We start from the raw sequence: 17463 nt of genomic DNA on the forward strand, positions 1-17463 counted from the left end.
AATAGCACTTCAATTTTCTCAATAAATTAATCAAAAACATTAGCTTCACTTTGGCCTAAAAAGACAGAGTTAACACTACAATAGGATCAATACCTCTAATGCAAATTATTTTATAAGGACTATAGCTTGTAAACAAGATTGGTAGTGCTTACAGTACCAAAAAACATATACTCCAACCTACAGCCACTAGCCAACAGGCTTCAATGACAAAGCTAATAAAGAACACACACTCTTTATTTCTCTTCATTAAAATATCCTAGGAAATAAGGCTAGAACGAGCCTTAAGAAATTTAGTCCAACACTTGACATGACTGCTATATCTGTGATAGATTTTCATCTGTTTTAAATTTCAGATTTTTTTGTAAAACAAGAAAATGTAATAACATATATTTACCTTATACTTACAGTGAAAATTGCAGTAAATGTTTTTTTTTCAATATACTCTAACCATCCTTTCCTAGATGGCACAATTCATGAAAGCAGCATATTCTATCTATAGACATTTTTAACATATAGAAACTGAAATATGCTGATTTTTTAATTTTATTTTTATTTTTTTAAGTAAGTACCACTGGAGCATATTAGGATACATGATAAAAGCTCATCTGTATACCCACAAAGAAACCCAGGGAGACAATGGCTAGGAGAGCCTAAATAATGCCCTGCTGGGCTACTCCTAGACCCATCATGCACCTCCACAAGCCCAGAAGACCAAGGGCAGAAGTGCAGGCAAGATCCCAAATTACAGTCACACATGGAGCAAACACCCCATCCAGGCCCATCCCAGGTCTGTCCTATAGAGCTTCAGCCCCAGTGTCCAGGTACGAAACTCACTGTGATCTGGGGGCACAGAGCTGCAGCAGCCTCACCTCTCTCAGGCTGTCAGATCCATCATGATGTATTTTCCTCCAACAGAAGCTAGTAAGACAAATTCAGAACTGTTAACTATGTAGCTTCCCTTTCTGTTCTGTATCTTTGATTAAACTCAGTTTTATTTTTTTTTTCCATTCCGCTTCATCCCTTTCACAAAGTCATAATGCTGGTGAAATACATCAACTTCTCTCAGCTCAATAGATACTGATCCAAACGTATAAAAAAAAAAAGCAACCATTATTGTTTGCTATTACCAGCTATGTACACTCTCAAGAACTTCTGTTATCAATGCTCAAAAGCCCTGAGAATCCAGTCAGTAGCCTCTGACCAGTCTCATTGCCCAGTATACATAATGTAAATACCATTGCTGTTATATTCTAGGACTGCTAGTCGCTCTTAGGGCAGGTATTATGTTCATACTGACTGCACAGGGCACTAATTCTATCATTACCAGAAAGTAGCTGTTTTCTTATCAGCTACCTGGAAAGTCAACTTCACTGAAAACAGCAATGCACAGGATTATTTTGCCTGCTAGGATTTTAGAATGTCTTACCTCCACTTAGAAGCTCTTTTGTCTGTCTCCTGAATGCCCAGGATTCAGTAATCACACTCTTTCCAAAACATTTTTTTTCTTAAATATCATAATAATTTTAGAATAAATTTATCTTTCTTTTCTACTCTGACTTTAAAAGCCTTTTGGTATATTCAAGTCATATTTTCAAACCTTCCCCTGCTACTAGAAAGATTAAAATGTACATTTTTGTTTAGCTGAAAGCTGAGATTCTTTCTTGAACGCAGGGTTGGCAAAATGAATGTAGACAGCAAAAAGAAATATAAAATATAGTATGAGTTCTCCTGAATTGCAGCATACATTTTAACAATAACCAATGGCTACTTCTTAGCTAGTCCCCTAACAAAACAAATCATTCATAAACATCAGAAATTCAGAGATATACAGCAGGCCCAGTCCAAAAATAATGAAATGTCTTAAATAATTACTGTCCACTTGACAATTACAGCAAAGGCACAATCTATTGAAGTAATGCAGAGATAATAGAGACAATTTGACAGAAAGTGCCCAGGCCAAAACAACACTGGGTAAGACAGAATACATTGTCAGGGTTATAAAGCACTGTGGCAGCAAAAACTCCTCAACATAAACATTGCCTATTGCCCTGGAGTAAAAAGTATGGACATCTTACAAGACAATAAATTAAGCAATCAAGTCATATAATGAAATATAAGAAAACAAAAGGCTGCCTACAGAAAACTGAACAGGCAGTTAGCCTTACATGAGGTCATTCTTAAAAACAGCAAAGATTGAATCTGTATGACATAAAATATTTCATTAATTCACAAGGCAAATGAGAAAAGGAACATCTTGGCTCTGTATAATATAGTATCTGTATTTTAACACTTCACATTTTATGTCCATAAAAAAGAAGATTTAACACTGAAGTGATCAAATCATGCAAGCAGCCTATCTACTGTATGCACGGTGAATCTTAAAAGGGGAATTGCAACGGGTCCTTCTGGCTGTCTCCGCTGCCACAGTGCCTTCTGGCCCTGCAGTGCAGACCTTGTTCTGCCTCTAATCAGCAAATGTTTCTACTCCCTGGCTGTAATCAGGCTTCTCTCATGGACTGAAATTAACTCTTCCCACTGAAGTGACAGAGCTGCATGCATTCCTGTTGGCGCCAAACTCCATGACACTTCAGGCATACATGTAAGTACCAGAGATAATGAGGAGTCCATTGGCTTTCCTGAGCTACCTTGAAATACCTCATGCGACTCTTGTAGGCTTTGCAGTCCACCCCAACCTCATGTCTTCTCTACACAGGGTCTGAATTCTTCTAAGCACAAATATATATATGATTAAATTAATATTACAAATTTAAAAAAATAATAAAATAAAAAAGAAAGAAAGAAAAAGTTATTCTTTATTGCAATCCAGAGTGAAACAATTGTCTGGTGCAGTTATTTCTGATCAGTACATCTGATCAGCTGATCAGCTGATCAGTTATTTCTAATCAGCTCTGCTGGAAATGTGCTACAAATTACATACTACATTGCCACCTAGCGAACAAACTTGGAAACTCAAGTACAATAAAATGAGCGTGCCGCAGTAATTTTATAATAAAGGTGTCCTGAAAATTCACAGATCAATGACTCCCCTATGATAGTTATGTGGTACATAATCCCATGTTCACTAGTCATCATATTCATTGTGTGTTTGTGCATGTGTACCTTATCCTGCCTAGTCACAGTGTGCATATGCATAATTATGACTGTATTCGCAGGATGAGCCCTTTATGAACATAAGTTTTACCACTTAAAATATATATTTGCTGCCACCAATGTCAAGGAAGAACAGAAACGTTATGTGTCTGCCATGTTTGTCACCACACCACTGTAGGTGACATTAAATCTGATTTTTTCAGAGTGATGAGACAGTTCAGATTCTGCTTAGATAAAAATGTAGCAACCATCAGACTCTGCTGGTTTACTTGGATTCTTCTACGAACAAGCTGGCCTACCAGAAGATTTGACATGGTTTCCAACATAGACTGTGTGGGTAAAAGATCTGTGGTGGAGTTCCTGGACTGACAAATTGCAAGTGATATCTTGACAACCTCCATATGAGCTTTTATGTCATGTTCAAGGCAGATTAGGGACTGACATGGGACATGGCAATGCCAGACAAGAGTAGACACAATGAAAATGTACTTATCACAGATTATGAAGGCATAAGGCAGCGCTGCACAGTGAAAACTTTTGAATGTACTCAATCAGTGTGACTGCCAACAGAGTTGTTTCAGATGACATCTTCCTCACCACCACTCTCCACTGAGCATGCAAGGTCAAGACGTGAGAAGTTTAAGGATCAGTTTGTCATTAGTTTTTCTTGCAGGAAACATCCAGTTCCTAAGAGAAAGATGACAAAATGAATTATATGACAAGGATTGTCTGTCTGGAATATTCTGGATCATTGCATAGAAAGGCTAATTTAATGCACTAGTTGTTGGAGTATATTCTGTGTCTATACTGAAAGATATAGCCATACAAAATCACAACTCCTAACAAACATGAAACAAGTATAAATTATTCATGGCATATATGTCAGCCCAGATTTTTTTTTTGTGATATTGTTGAATTTGTAATTAGGAATTCTTTTGTAGTAAAAAGCAAAGTATGCTTCACTATGAGCTGGAAATGAAAGACATTCCTTGCAATGATGTCCTTCATTTTAACTGGATACATCAGGACAAAAGTAAGTAGTAACCTATAATTAATACGTTTTTAGCTCCAAAGTGTGTTGGTGTGTGTGGATATATATACACTACATTTCTTAATCTTTACTGTTCTCTAGAATAACAGTGAATGACACATTCAAATGCAGATGATCCAGCTGTGTATCTAATTACAAAGTCATTTGTTGATCAAAGGTCGTTCTCAGTGGTATACTTACACAGTTAGGTTCACTCCTGTTAGTATAAAACAAGCTGAATGTAGTCAAATACATGCAGTTCACAGACCCAGATGCTGCTTCTGTTTCATAAGTCGAAAAATGAAAAATACTGCTTGAAAATCCACACACATACCTGACAATATTGAATGTAGAGGAAGTTCCATGTCCCATCTGGTTTTCAAGGGAATTTTGTTATATCTCTTAGATATATTTTTCAGCTTCTGAGTATTATGTTTATTACCTGGATTGATTTGTAATCTGTTTTTCTCCTTGACTGAAACCTGTTTTCATGAGTGAGAAACTGAAATAACATTCTCTTTCATCTTCTAGTTCTTACAGATTGTAGATAGAATCATAATTTCATACTTTCTGTAGACTAGTGGGAGTCTGTATTTGCTACTTCAAAGCCAGATATGTGTTAAATTAATGAATGATTTTTCTTTAAAAACAAGCAGAGGCATTACTTATAATTAATGCCTGTATAGCTCTAGGAGTAAATACTCCTAGAGTCAAAGATGGTGCTTTTATTGGAACATCTTTCAATTAATAAAATAAAATAAAATAAAATAAAATAAAATAAAATAAAAGTAAAAAATGCAGAAAAAGACATGCTAAACTTTTAAAACTATAGATTTACTCATTTCACATTATCTGATCTATTTAATACCTGATTAATATTCTAGCACAACAGGAATTTCAAAGGAATAAACAGAATCAGTCTCATTTATTTTTACATACATATGTAGAAATAGGTAGTGTCACAGACCATATGACGGTTTAGCAGTACACAGATCTTGATGGGGAAACGGTAGAAAAAACAGAGTGACAAAAATAGTAACCATTTAATTTTGAACGCATATATTACAAGAAAGAAAATTGAAACTGCTGAAGTGATAAACATCACAAACCAGATTGACACCAGTCAGTCACACACAGAATGTGAATCATTTCCCAGAGTAAGCACCTATAAGAAAGGGCCATCACTGTCTTATATTGATGAAGCCACTTATAAAAAAATCATTGGGTGATATTCTCAGTATTAGAAATTAGCACAATCCCTGATTCTGTATTTTTTTTTCTGTGTGTAAAGTGGACAAAATTTGTATGTCTGATATGAAATTATACACTATAATCTATTAGAATGCATGTTTGATTGGGGCAAACTCTCATAAAAACATTCAAAATAACTTAAAAAGCAACGTTACCAATCACATCACAGAAAAGTGATGTCACTTTTTCAGTCATAGCTGAAATAACAACAGCCATCTTTGTTCTCATAACAATTTTACTGATTAAAGTACCTCCCAGCTGGTACATTACTTAGGCATGACCATATTTTCAATTCAAGGATTAATGAAATTAAAAAATGTTAGAAAAGATTTCTATACAAAGAATAAGATGTATTTTCTCTCAAAGTCTGCAAATGATTTAATCCTAAACACTGTTTATTGGGATAGGCCTTTTGGACAAAATTTCATTAAATACTGTGCCACTGATGGATTAAGTCAAAACTTAAACAAAAAAAAAAAAAAAAAAAAAAAAAAAAAGGAAATATTTAGAGCTTAAAAAAATAAATAAATACAGAATACAGAAAAATCAGCCATATTTTGTTTGATTAATTATGACACAGGGCTAGGGCAACTGCTCATGATTCCATGCTCCTCCTTTCTGCTGCCATACTCCCAATAACTTGTGATTTAATCAAAGTTCATTAAATTGATATGTTTTCAAAAACTGTTTATCTTTCAAGTAATGCATGCAATTTTTAATGGTGTGGAAAAGAACATTACAAACATTTTTTTGCATTGAGTTCATATTAGGATAGATACAGAAAAGAAAGACATGCCCAATATAAAAGAAAAAAAAATATTTCAGTGAAGTTCATTTAAGATGTCTTGTGTAGTGAGAAATAAAAAAAAAAAAAATGTGGATGTACTTCAGTCTTCCAGTACTTCAGCCATTCTATATATGTCTAGTCATTACTTCTGTCTCATTACACATTAGTGTGCTGCTCTTCCTCAGTGACTCACACAACCACATTAAACCTCAAGTCTTCATTTGTTCATCCTAGAGATGCTGTGTAGCTACACAGGCACTGGTGGAGGCAAGGACAGAGTCTTCTGAAAATGCTTACATGTAGGTCTTACTGATGTGAAAGAAGCTAAGAGGCTGCAGGTCATTTTGCACATCCCTGAATACAGAAGATGTAGAATTAGACCCACTGTGCGAAGATAGCTGTAGATTTAAGCACAGGCTGAGCAGTTATTTTGGGTTTCACTGCTTTGGACTCAAATGCTTACTCTCCTTAACAGTCTCCTTTTTCAGCAAACAGCCATTGGTCACATTGGTTTTGTAGTCCTTCTTCCTATTGCGTTCATAGTTTCACATGGGTGGTAGTTTGGGAACCTATGCATGAGTCAGATGCTAGGCTAGGTCCATTTTGAATCCGCCTCTTCTGCAAAATACGATATATGCCATATGGTACTCCCTTCAAATAAAAACTTGTAAATATAAACTATGTTTTTGTTATTACATCTCTGGTAACTCTGATTACAAGGGAGCTAGACATGATAAATTAGTCCTATTACATTAAGCAACACATGCATGCGAATTCTGGGTGTTTTCTGGTGGGTGAATTGCCATTGCAAGGGTTAATCTAAGCAGCAAAGCACCATCTATTATTCTTAAAATGGATTTCACTAGAACAATCTAATAGAGTAATGTATGTAGAATGAAGGACACCCACATATTTTTATGGTTTATCATTATGAATTTGAATCTCCAAGCTATACAGTTGCCTTTCATATACAAATGCAAATAATACATAGTAGAATATATAATACAACAAATACGTTTGGATAAACAGGGCAAAGCTGTTAACATAGTTCCTCTTCATAAAAAATGTGTAGTGTAGTGTAGTGTAGCACATACATGTTTTAAGTAAAAATTCTGGCAGGTTCTTTCTACAACCAACCCCCAAAAGTGTTATTTCTGTTTAGAAGCTTGACAATTTTTACTGAGTCACAATAAAACATCTTGTACCATAGCAGCTCAAAATTAAGATCTACTTGGATGGAGGTCTACACTGTAACTCCATAGTTTAAATACAACATTATTCAGGTTTTCAAGTTTTAGGATATCCTACATATGCTAAACAAAACAAAGTGCTAGTAGATTTCTGCTTTTCTATAACCTGATCTGGCAATTTGGGCAGGTTATTTAAATGTGTGTATGTGTGTGTGTGCGTGCTCATGTACATACAGGAAATTTCTGAAAGAAAAACCTGTATTTGATTGTAGACGCAAATAAACATTTGACATATTTAGAAAACGCAAATGGTTGTGTTGTGTATAGTGTTACCAATGGTAAAATGTAACACAGCAGTGCATTTTCTATTCACAATTTTTATAAAGCTTCTGAAGCTTCTTAATCAAAATTCCAGCAATTAATCCCCATTCTTGCCTATAAAAACTCTTTTTAATAGAAAAATCCAAGAAAATCAGATAACATACATTCTAATTCCATAGGTTCTTACATCAATATTATACTTGTGTTTAACACACCAATTAATGGTGTTTAGCTTGTGTAAGATTGGATTAATAGAGGAGAATATCTGGTACATAAACTAAAAACTAAGCAGACAGGAGGATGCAAATGCCATTCCAAAACATATGGATAATAATTTGGGTAGAAGACATACAATAAAATTTCTTAGAAATAAAATGTTTTGTTTTGTTTTGTTTTGTTTTGTTTTGTTTTGTTTTCTGGAAAGGTATATATGAATGTGTTCATGGAAATCAAGACAATGAAAAGATGACTATAGACAATCCTAAGTGAATTTAGTAATTGCTGCCTTGCACACCATTACTGTTAACTGTTACAGACCAAGAGAGCCCCAGATCAGAAGGACAAAAATGTATTCCCTTTTTGTCAAATGACCCCCTAAGTTAGCTAGTTGTGCCCTGCATGGCAAAGAGCTCCAGTCAGTACCACTATGTAACTCTTAGCTGAACTAGTTCTGCTGATAAGGGAGTAGTCATTTACGGGATAAATCTCCAACAAATCTAATGGGACCATCTGCAGCAGTAACTGCCTGAGAGGTCAGTTTAACTATTATTTATTCACGATCTGAATTAATATTTTTACTACAAAAGCAATGTAGCCTAGCTTTTCAATGTGACTCTGAAGTCAAAATATAAAAAGTAACTGTAAAATCATAACCCTGGAAGGAAGAAAATAAATGAAGAGATAAATTATATTGAAATTTATCTAGGGTTTGTAATGAGTTTAACATTAAATTATACCAAAAGTGAACATCTAAGATGACAGAAAGTGTGTGAAACAATTCCTTTATCTGAAGTAAAAGCTTCCAGAATTTGAGAAACAGCTGCATCAAATGAAAACACAAAAATTGAAGAAACAAAATTCTGCTCTTGCTTCAATCTAGTCTCCTTTGCATTCTGTGGCTATGCATTTGTGTGAAGAGGAAAAATTGAGATTATTCTATTCAAACAATCAGACTAAATCCTCACAACATAAATAAATTCAGAGCCATACCTGCTGCTTAACCGTTGGCTTGCCCTGTTGTCTCAAGGTATCATATCCTATGATTTAATCGGTACAGAAGGTCAATTTCTGGCACAAAAGTGAACTTAAAAATGTAGTGCTAGCTCATAACTTTGTATTTCTGTGCTTTGTATCTCAGCCATTTCATCTAAAATATAGTTGGTAAAATGCTATCTAGAGGGTTTTTGTTAGAGATTCTAGTTTGTCAGTCTGAAGCCAAAAAAGATGTATTTCCCAGTTAATAACCCCTGTGGTTAGTATCAGAGTCCAGAGGAACTTCCAAAGGACAGTAATTGAATGGTTGGTACATTGCTGAAATAGATTCTCAAAATGACTTTGACCTGATTTGTACATTTCTTAAGTGGTTTAGAAGCACTGCAGAGCCATAGATACATTCAGTTCAGACATCGTGAAGTAGGAACTAGCTCTTTACCACTACTCAACCCCTTTCTTAAAATGTCTTTAAGGTTTTTTAACCATGTTTACACTGAACATTACAAGGCTGTGATACCTCAGCAAACTTCATGTGGATGAACTTAAATATGACACACAGAAGCCTGTGTAAAACCAGGGCAATACGTCAATATGCACAGACTAACAAAGGAATACATGTGCAAATACATGCACAGACCAGCATTAGTGCATTTTAAACAAACAGCTACTACAGAGAAACTAACTTGGGTAGAGTGCTCTGCATAGACATCACACATTTTTTCTTTTTGAAATTGGGGTTCACACATTGTAAGTCATATCCCAAAACAATTACTTACTACTTTGGGGTGTTCTAACCCTGAAAACACCACAGTGCAATGTATATTGGTACACTTTCTAGTCTTAAATAATCGTAACTCAGTGAGGATCATGTTTAAAGGTCTTGGTAGATATACTCTAATCACTTGAAATAGATGTAGATGCTGTAAGTTGCTATATTTCTAAAATAATGTTTGTATATATAATACAAGGTTCTAGGTACCTTCCTTTCACCATTGAAAACTTAAAGTATGTTCACTTAAAAATGCCAAGACAACTTTCAGAGTTGGGGGAAGCAAATACTAACTTGCTGTATTTGTCCAACATCTTTATTATTGCCATGGATCACATTTATGAAGACATCATAAAGTTACAAACAGTAGCAATAAAAAAAGCAGTTCCAACAATGTAAAGTGGTCCATTGCATGTTCCATATGACAACTTTATTACTGCAGTGGACCAGTACAGCAATTACAAATAGGAAATATATTACACATAACTTGTTTTGAGACAGAACACTACAACAGGCCAAAATAATACGGTGAGAACATATTATTCTGTAAGACATAATAATTACTTTGTGACTACAAATAAGAAAGTAAGCCACTGCAATTTAGCAATCTGATTAAAAACATTGGTAACAAAAGCAGATTTGTCAATGGAGACATGAGTATTAATTGTTGTTTAGTTACCATTAATAGCTGCTTGGTTACTTTAATTAGCATCTGTATTTTTTCTCTTATGTATATTAATGCTTATTAACATATCGCCAGGGAGTGCTAAGCTAGGACACACCAGTGCTACATGCTGTACAAATTTAAAATGACAACCCATACCCAAAAGAGCTTAAAGTGCAAGTAAAAGACAACACATAAAACATGGGAAAAGACTGTTGAGAAAGACATAAAAACATGAAAAGAGTATGGGAGGCAGAGATCTTAATCCTGCGACTTCAACGTTGCACATTTTGACAGACCTCACACTGATGCTGAGTTTTAGGGAGGATTCAGAGGAGGATAACTAAGTAGCTTTGAAAATATTTACAGATAGCTCTTCTCATGCTATGCTTGAGAGAGAGAGCATAAAGGTCTTTCCTAGAAGATTTAATAGGTAGGTGATGGAGATATCCACAATAAATCTTGTCATCCCTTCCAATGTCATTTAGGGAATGAGCGAACATATGTAACATGAGATGAAGCCATGAAAGGCATCAAAAGAGAAACTGAGGGGAAAAAAAAAAAAAAAAAAAAAAAGAATCTCAAAAACAGAACATAATGCTTCCATGAACCTACTCAAAACAGAAAACTACAGCTTAGGGTCATTTAAGAATGTATTTTAATTGCAAGTAAGATGGGTTCAAAACTCTAGGTGTCAAAAAAAAAAAATCACAAGTAAGCTTATCAGTCAAATATTTTTATTAAGAAAATCATTTTCATGATAATTTTTATGTGTTTATGCTAATATTCAAATATGTATGTAAAATAAGATAAAAAGTAAACAAATTATGAATATAACTACAATGCCTAATTAGATTTCAAAGCACAGTTATGGAAAATTTGAGACAGCAAAAAGGAGCTAGGCATGCATTTTTGAACAGATGGTGCTAGATAAGGTCACACAGATATAATTGAGGTCAGATTTTGGCCACTGTAGGAATAGACACTGAGTGAAAGAGGTGAATTTCCTCCTGTGGTTTTCATTAATTACTCAGTGCCATTCAGTCACAGTATTGTCTGTGGTAGATCCTCTCAGTAATCCCTTGTCCATACAAGACTTTCTCTAGAATATTCTTTCAATATTATACACTTGAAGACAGATTCTGTTCATGGAATTGTTGATTTGCTTTTCTACTGCAGAAACACTTAAAAGCCTACTGGTCTCACCATTTATCTTAGCTACAGGCTGTAAGATACCAATAAGTATCAGGAGACAAACAGATTAATGTGCTTTTTTCAGCTGGTCAAAGAAGAACTAACAGAAAAGACCAGCTAATGTTTATGAAAATACAAATGAGTTTTAAATTCAAAGACCAATTTTGAAATACTTTGTATTTGACAGAAGGCAAATCAAGAGCCTGGATAGATGCAGCAGAACTGACTTGTAGAGCCTGACACATACTGGTTAAATCCTCCTCACCATTTTGCTGTTGATTTTACACAAGATATCTCAGAGCAAATTTTGCTTTTTGAATCTTTTTCACACCTTACATTAAAGATATATGCTATTAAATAGCTTTGTACACATTAAATATGTGTACATTAAATATGTATACATTAGAATATGAATCCATTATTGTATTTATTTCTAACAGGAAATCATTCACTATTGAATGCCAGTTAGAAATAAAATCAACTGAGTTCCTACATTGGCCTCAAAGCATATTGATATGCTCTTTCAAGTCTTACAAAATATCCTCTCCACTGATTTGCAGCTTCAGCCTGCAAATGCATCCACCACGAGCAATACTTTTATATGAATGACACCCATATCAAAGTCTTGTTACTTCACAATGGTCTATTTTAGATGGTTAAAAGCAAACAATATTTGAAAAATGTCGTTAATGTATCAATTTTAAGAACCAGTTTGATTATATTTTCCTTTTCACTTATTACTAGAATTACTTTCCTGAAAATCTTTTCCTCTGTTTTCCTTTAGTAACATTAAATCAGATTTTTATTTTGGTTCCTTTCTCTTCCCTAAAAGCTTTTCAAAGAAATACGTGACAGAAAGAAGAACAGTAATATCAGAAATAAATCAGCTAACAGTATTTACCTGAGTCAAGGTTTCTCTAGACTACCTGTAGTTTTACTTTGGGGAACCAGCTGAAAACAAGGCCGTGTTATTACTGAACTCAAACCCAATGGTGTAAGTGTATTTTATTATTTTCTGACTTCTGTAGTAAAGGATAATACATTTGTTTTGTGACTACCATTTAATTCCAATGTCTGTGGATCATTTTGGTATAATAAAAATAATATTGCTTCAGGCTTTTTAAACCAGCTTGGGCACACTTAAAGTTTATGTGTGCCTAACAATCTCAGCCTTGTCGTGCACGAGGTCCAAGTGTCTTCTTACAACAAATACTACAAATACAAGACCAGATACATTGCCGGTAAAGTGTAAATGAGTCTGGCCTATCAGATGTTGCAAAAGGCTAATGGCACTGACCTGAAAATTTAAAAAGTAGTAAAGTAGTTGATTTCATATCTACTTCTTCTGGTAGAAACAGAAACTTGGTTGTTTGTTTTGTTTTGTTTTTAACATTGCTCAGAAATAACAGCTGGCTGGTGATAAGCAACTGCCTGAATGTCATCAGCCCTTGCACACAAACCTGTGCATCCCACCAACAGCAGGTGGACGCGCGGAGCTGAGGTCTGTCAGACCACTACGGCAACATGACTGATTTAGGGTGTCTGTAACACAAGACTTTCTGTAAAGCTACCCTTGTGAGGCTCCACTTGGAGTACTGCATCCAGGTCTGGAGCCCCCAGCACAAGAAGGATGTTGAACTGGGTGCAGATCAGTGCCATAAAGATGATCAAGTGGCTGGAGCACCTCTCCTACGCAGAAAGGCTGAGGAAGCTGGGGCTGTTCAGTCTACAGAAGATAAGTCGAGGCGATCGGCTCCGGGGCAGACGCGTTCTGCAGTGGAGCGGGGGATCGGGCAGGCAGGGCTAATTTTTCCGGCACCAAGCCCACTCGAGGGAGCCGCCAGGACCCGGCAGCCCTCGTGAGGGAGGTGAACGAGGTGAGAATGAGGCGTAGGCAGAGCCAGCAGCGCCTCCTCCCCGGCTGTTCATAAGCTGCCCCTAGGGAGCGCGGCGACCAGGACGGGCAAACAGGGCGTGGAGCGTCAGTTAGCGCGGCAGTTAACAGGACAGGCAAACAGGGCGCAGCAGAAGGGCGTGGCGCGGCAGTTTGCGCGGGAAGGGCAGAGCGCTTCCCCCCGCCCATACGAACACCTCCTTTAACGGCGGTCTACCGCTAGCTCAGCTGCAGTGGTGTACACCAGGCACAGTGTGCTCTCCAAGAAGTCTGTACACACCCAGACCGACTGCCTGCTGAAAACTGCGGCAGTTCAGGTCTCCGGGTGCAGGGAGTGCCTGAGCCTGTTGCTACCACCTGCAGGGGGCAAAGAGACTGTGTGCGTGAGGTGCGAGCAGGTGGATGACCTGGTCCACCTCGTGGCAGAGCTCAAGGAGGAGGTGGAGAGGTTGAGGGATATCAGGGAGTGTGAGTGTGAGATAGACTGGTGGAGCAACTCCCTGCATGGCCTGAAGGACAGGCACCTCAAATGGGGGTGAACCCCCTGCCTTGTTGCTGTCGGGCAGAGGCAGGAGACCTAGGAGCTGAGGAGGAATGGAGACAGGTCCCTGCTCGACATCGCAGGCGATGCCCTCCCCCACCAGCCCCACCTTCCCAGGTGCCCTTACGCAACAGGTTTGAGGCCCTGGAGCTTGAGAAGACCGGTAGCTGAGGAAAAGGTAGAAAGTCTTCCCAGGAGGATGCCTGGGGCGAGGAAATCGACTCCATGCCTCAGGACTGCCTCCACCAGGACAGAAAGAAGGGTGATTGTTGTGAGTGACTCCCTTCTCAGGGGAACAGAGGGCCCTATTTGTCGGCCTGACCCTACCCGTAGGGAAGTCTGCTGCCTCCCTGGGGCCAGGGTCAGGGACATTGCCAGAAAGCTTCCCAACCTGGTTCGCCCCTCTGACTATTATCCTCTTTTAATAGTCCAGGCTGGCAGTGATGACATTGAAGAGAGAAGCCTGAAGACCAGCAAATGGGACTTTAGGGGACTGGGACAGTTAGTGGATGGAGCGGGAGCACAGGTGGTGTTTTCGTCCATCCCTATGGTAGCAGGGAGGGGTACAGAGAGGACATGGAAAGCCCACCTGATAAACACGTGACTCAGAGGCTGGTGCCAACACAGAAATTTTGTTTTTATTGGCCAGGGGGCACTTTACTCGGCACCAGGCCTGATAGCCACAGACGGGTCTCTATCTCTAAGGGGAAAACGGATCCTGGACCAGGAGCTGGCGGGGATCATTGAGAGGGCTTTAAACTAGGTGAGAAGGGGGACGGGGCTGAAACAAGATTTGTTGGAGCTGTGCCAGGGGTAACAATGGCAAGGCTGGGGGATAAGGCAATGGCCCAACTGAAGTGCATCTACACTAATGCACGCAGCATGGGTAACAAACAGGAGGAGCTGGAAGCCATCGTGCGGCAGGCAGGCTACAACTTGGTTGCCCTCACAGAAACGTGGTGGGACCACTCATGACTGGAGTGCTGCAATGACTGGCTATAAGCTCTTCAGAAGGGACAGGCAGCAAGGAAGGGGTGGTGGTGTGGCTGTCTATATCAGAGAGAGTTTTGATGTCATGGAAGTTGAGGCTGGGAATGATAAGGTTGAGTCCCTATGGGTTAGGATCAGCGGGAAGGCCAACAAGGCAAGCATCCTGGTAGGGAGTCTGTCAAACCAGGATGAGGAGACTGATGAGTTCTACAGGAAGCTGACAAAAGTTGCAAAATCGTCAGCGCTTGTTCTCATGGGGGACTTCAACTTCCCAGATATATCCTGGAAGCACAACACAGCCCAGAGAAAGCAGTCTAGGAAGTTTCTGGAGAGTGTGGAAGATAGCTTAGTGAGCCTACCAGGGGAGGTGCCCCGCTAGACCTTCTCTTCACAAACAGAGAAGGACTGGTGGGAGATGTGGTGGTTGGAAACTGTCTTGGGCAGAGTGACCATGAAATGGTAGATTTCCCCATACTTGGAGAAGCCAGGAAGGGGACCAGTAAAACCGCTGTATTGGAATTCTGGAGGGCCGACTTTGTACTGTTCAGGACACTGGTTGGTAGAGTCCCTTGGGAGGCGGTTCTGAAGGGCAAAGGAGTCCAGGAAGGCTGGGTGCTGTTCAAGAAGGAAATCTTAATGGCACAGGAGCGGTTTGTCCCCATGTGCCCAAAGACAAGCCGGTGGGGAAGAAGACCGGCCTGGCTGAGTTGTGGCTTGAGCTTAGAAGGAAAAAGAGGGCTTACAATCTTTGGAAAAGAGGGCGGGCCACTCGGGAGGACTATAATGATGTTGTGAGGCAGTGCAGGGACAAAATTAGAAAGGCCAAAGGTCATCTGGAGCTCAGTCTGGCGACTGCTGTCAAAGACAACAAAAAATGTTTTTACAAATACATTAATGCAAAACGGAGGACTAAGGAGAATCTCCAGCCTTTACTGGATGGGGGGGGAACTTAGTTACGAAAGATGAGGAAAAGGCGGAGGTGCTTAATGCCTTCTTTGCCTCAATCTTTAGTGGTAAAACCAGTTGCTCTCTGGATACCCAGTACCCTGAACTGCTGGAAGGGGATGGGGAGCAGAATGTGGCCCTCACTATCCATGAAGAAATGGTTGGCGACCTGCTACGGCACTTGGATGTATGCAAGTCGATGGGGCCAGATGGGATCCACCGGAGGATACTGAGAGAACTGGTGGAGGAGCTGGCCAAGCCGCTTACCATCATTTATCAACAGTCCTGGCTATCGTGGGAGGTCCCGGTCAACTGGCAGCTAGCAAACGTGACGCCCATCTACAAAAAGGGCCAGAGGGCAGACCCAAGAAACTATAGGCCTGTCAGTTTGACCTCAGCGCCAGGGAAACTCATGGAGCAGATTATATTGAGTGTCATCACGCGGCACTTAGAGGGGAACCAGGTTATATGTCCCAGTCAGCATGGGTTTATGAAAGGCAGGTCCTGCTTGACGAACCTGATCTCCTTCTATGACAAAGTGATGCACTTGGTGGATGAGGGAAAGGCTGTGGATGTGGTCTACCTTGACTTCAGCAAGGCTTTTGACACTGTTTCCCACAACATTCTCCTTAAGAAACTGGCTGCTCTTGACTTGGACTGGCGTACGCTTCGTTGGGTTAGAAATTGGCTGTATAGCCGGGCCCAAAGAGTTGTGGTGAATGGAGTCAAATCCAGTTGGAGGCCGGTCACTAGTGGCATTCCCCAGGGCTTGGTACTGGGGCCGGTCCTCTTTAATATCTTTATCGATGATCTGGATGAGGAGATCAAGTGCACCCTCAGTAAGTTTGCAGATGACACCAAGTTAGGTGCGTGTGTCGACCTGCTGGAGGGTAGGAAGGCTCTGCAGGAGGATCTGGATAGGCTGCACCGATGGGCTGAGGTCAACTGCATGAAGTTCAACAAGGCCAAGTGCCGGGTCCTGCACCTGGGGCGCAATAACCCCAAGCAGAGCTACAGGCTGGGAGATGAGTGGTTGGAAAACTGCCTGACACAGAAGGACCTGGGAGTATTGGTGGGTAGTCGGCTGAATATGAGCCAGCAGTGTGCTCAGGTGGCCAAGAAGGCCAACAGCATCCTGGCTTGCATAAGAAGCAGTGTGGTCAGCAGGGCTAGGGAAGTGATTGTCCCCCTGTACTCGGCTCTGAAGAGACCGCACCTCGAGTACTGTGTTCAGTTTTGGGCCCCTCACTACAAGAAGGACATGGAGGTGCTTGAAAGAGTCCAGAGAAGGACGACAAAGCTGGTGACGGGCCTGGAGAACAAGTCCTATGAGGAGCAGCTGAGGGAGCTGGGTTTGTTCAGCTTGGAGAAAAGGAGGCTCAGGGGCAACCTTATTGCTCTTTATAAGTACATTAAAGGAGGCTGTAGAGAGGTGGGGGTTGGTCTATTCTCCCATGTGCCTGGTGACAGGTTGAGGGGGAATAGGCTAAAGTTGCACCAGGGGAGTTTTAGGTTAGATATTAGGAAGAACTTCTTTACTGAGAGGGTTGTGAGGCATTGGAAT

Source organism: Anas platyrhynchos, chromosome 4 (assembly GCF_047663525.1).
Source record: "Anas platyrhynchos isolate ZD024472 breed Pekin duck chromosome 4, IASCAAS_PekinDuck_T2T, whole genome shotgun sequence".
In the NCBI taxonomy this organism is placed as follows: domain Eukaryota; kingdom Metazoa; phylum Chordata; class Aves; order Anseriformes; family Anatidae; genus Anas; species Anas platyrhynchos.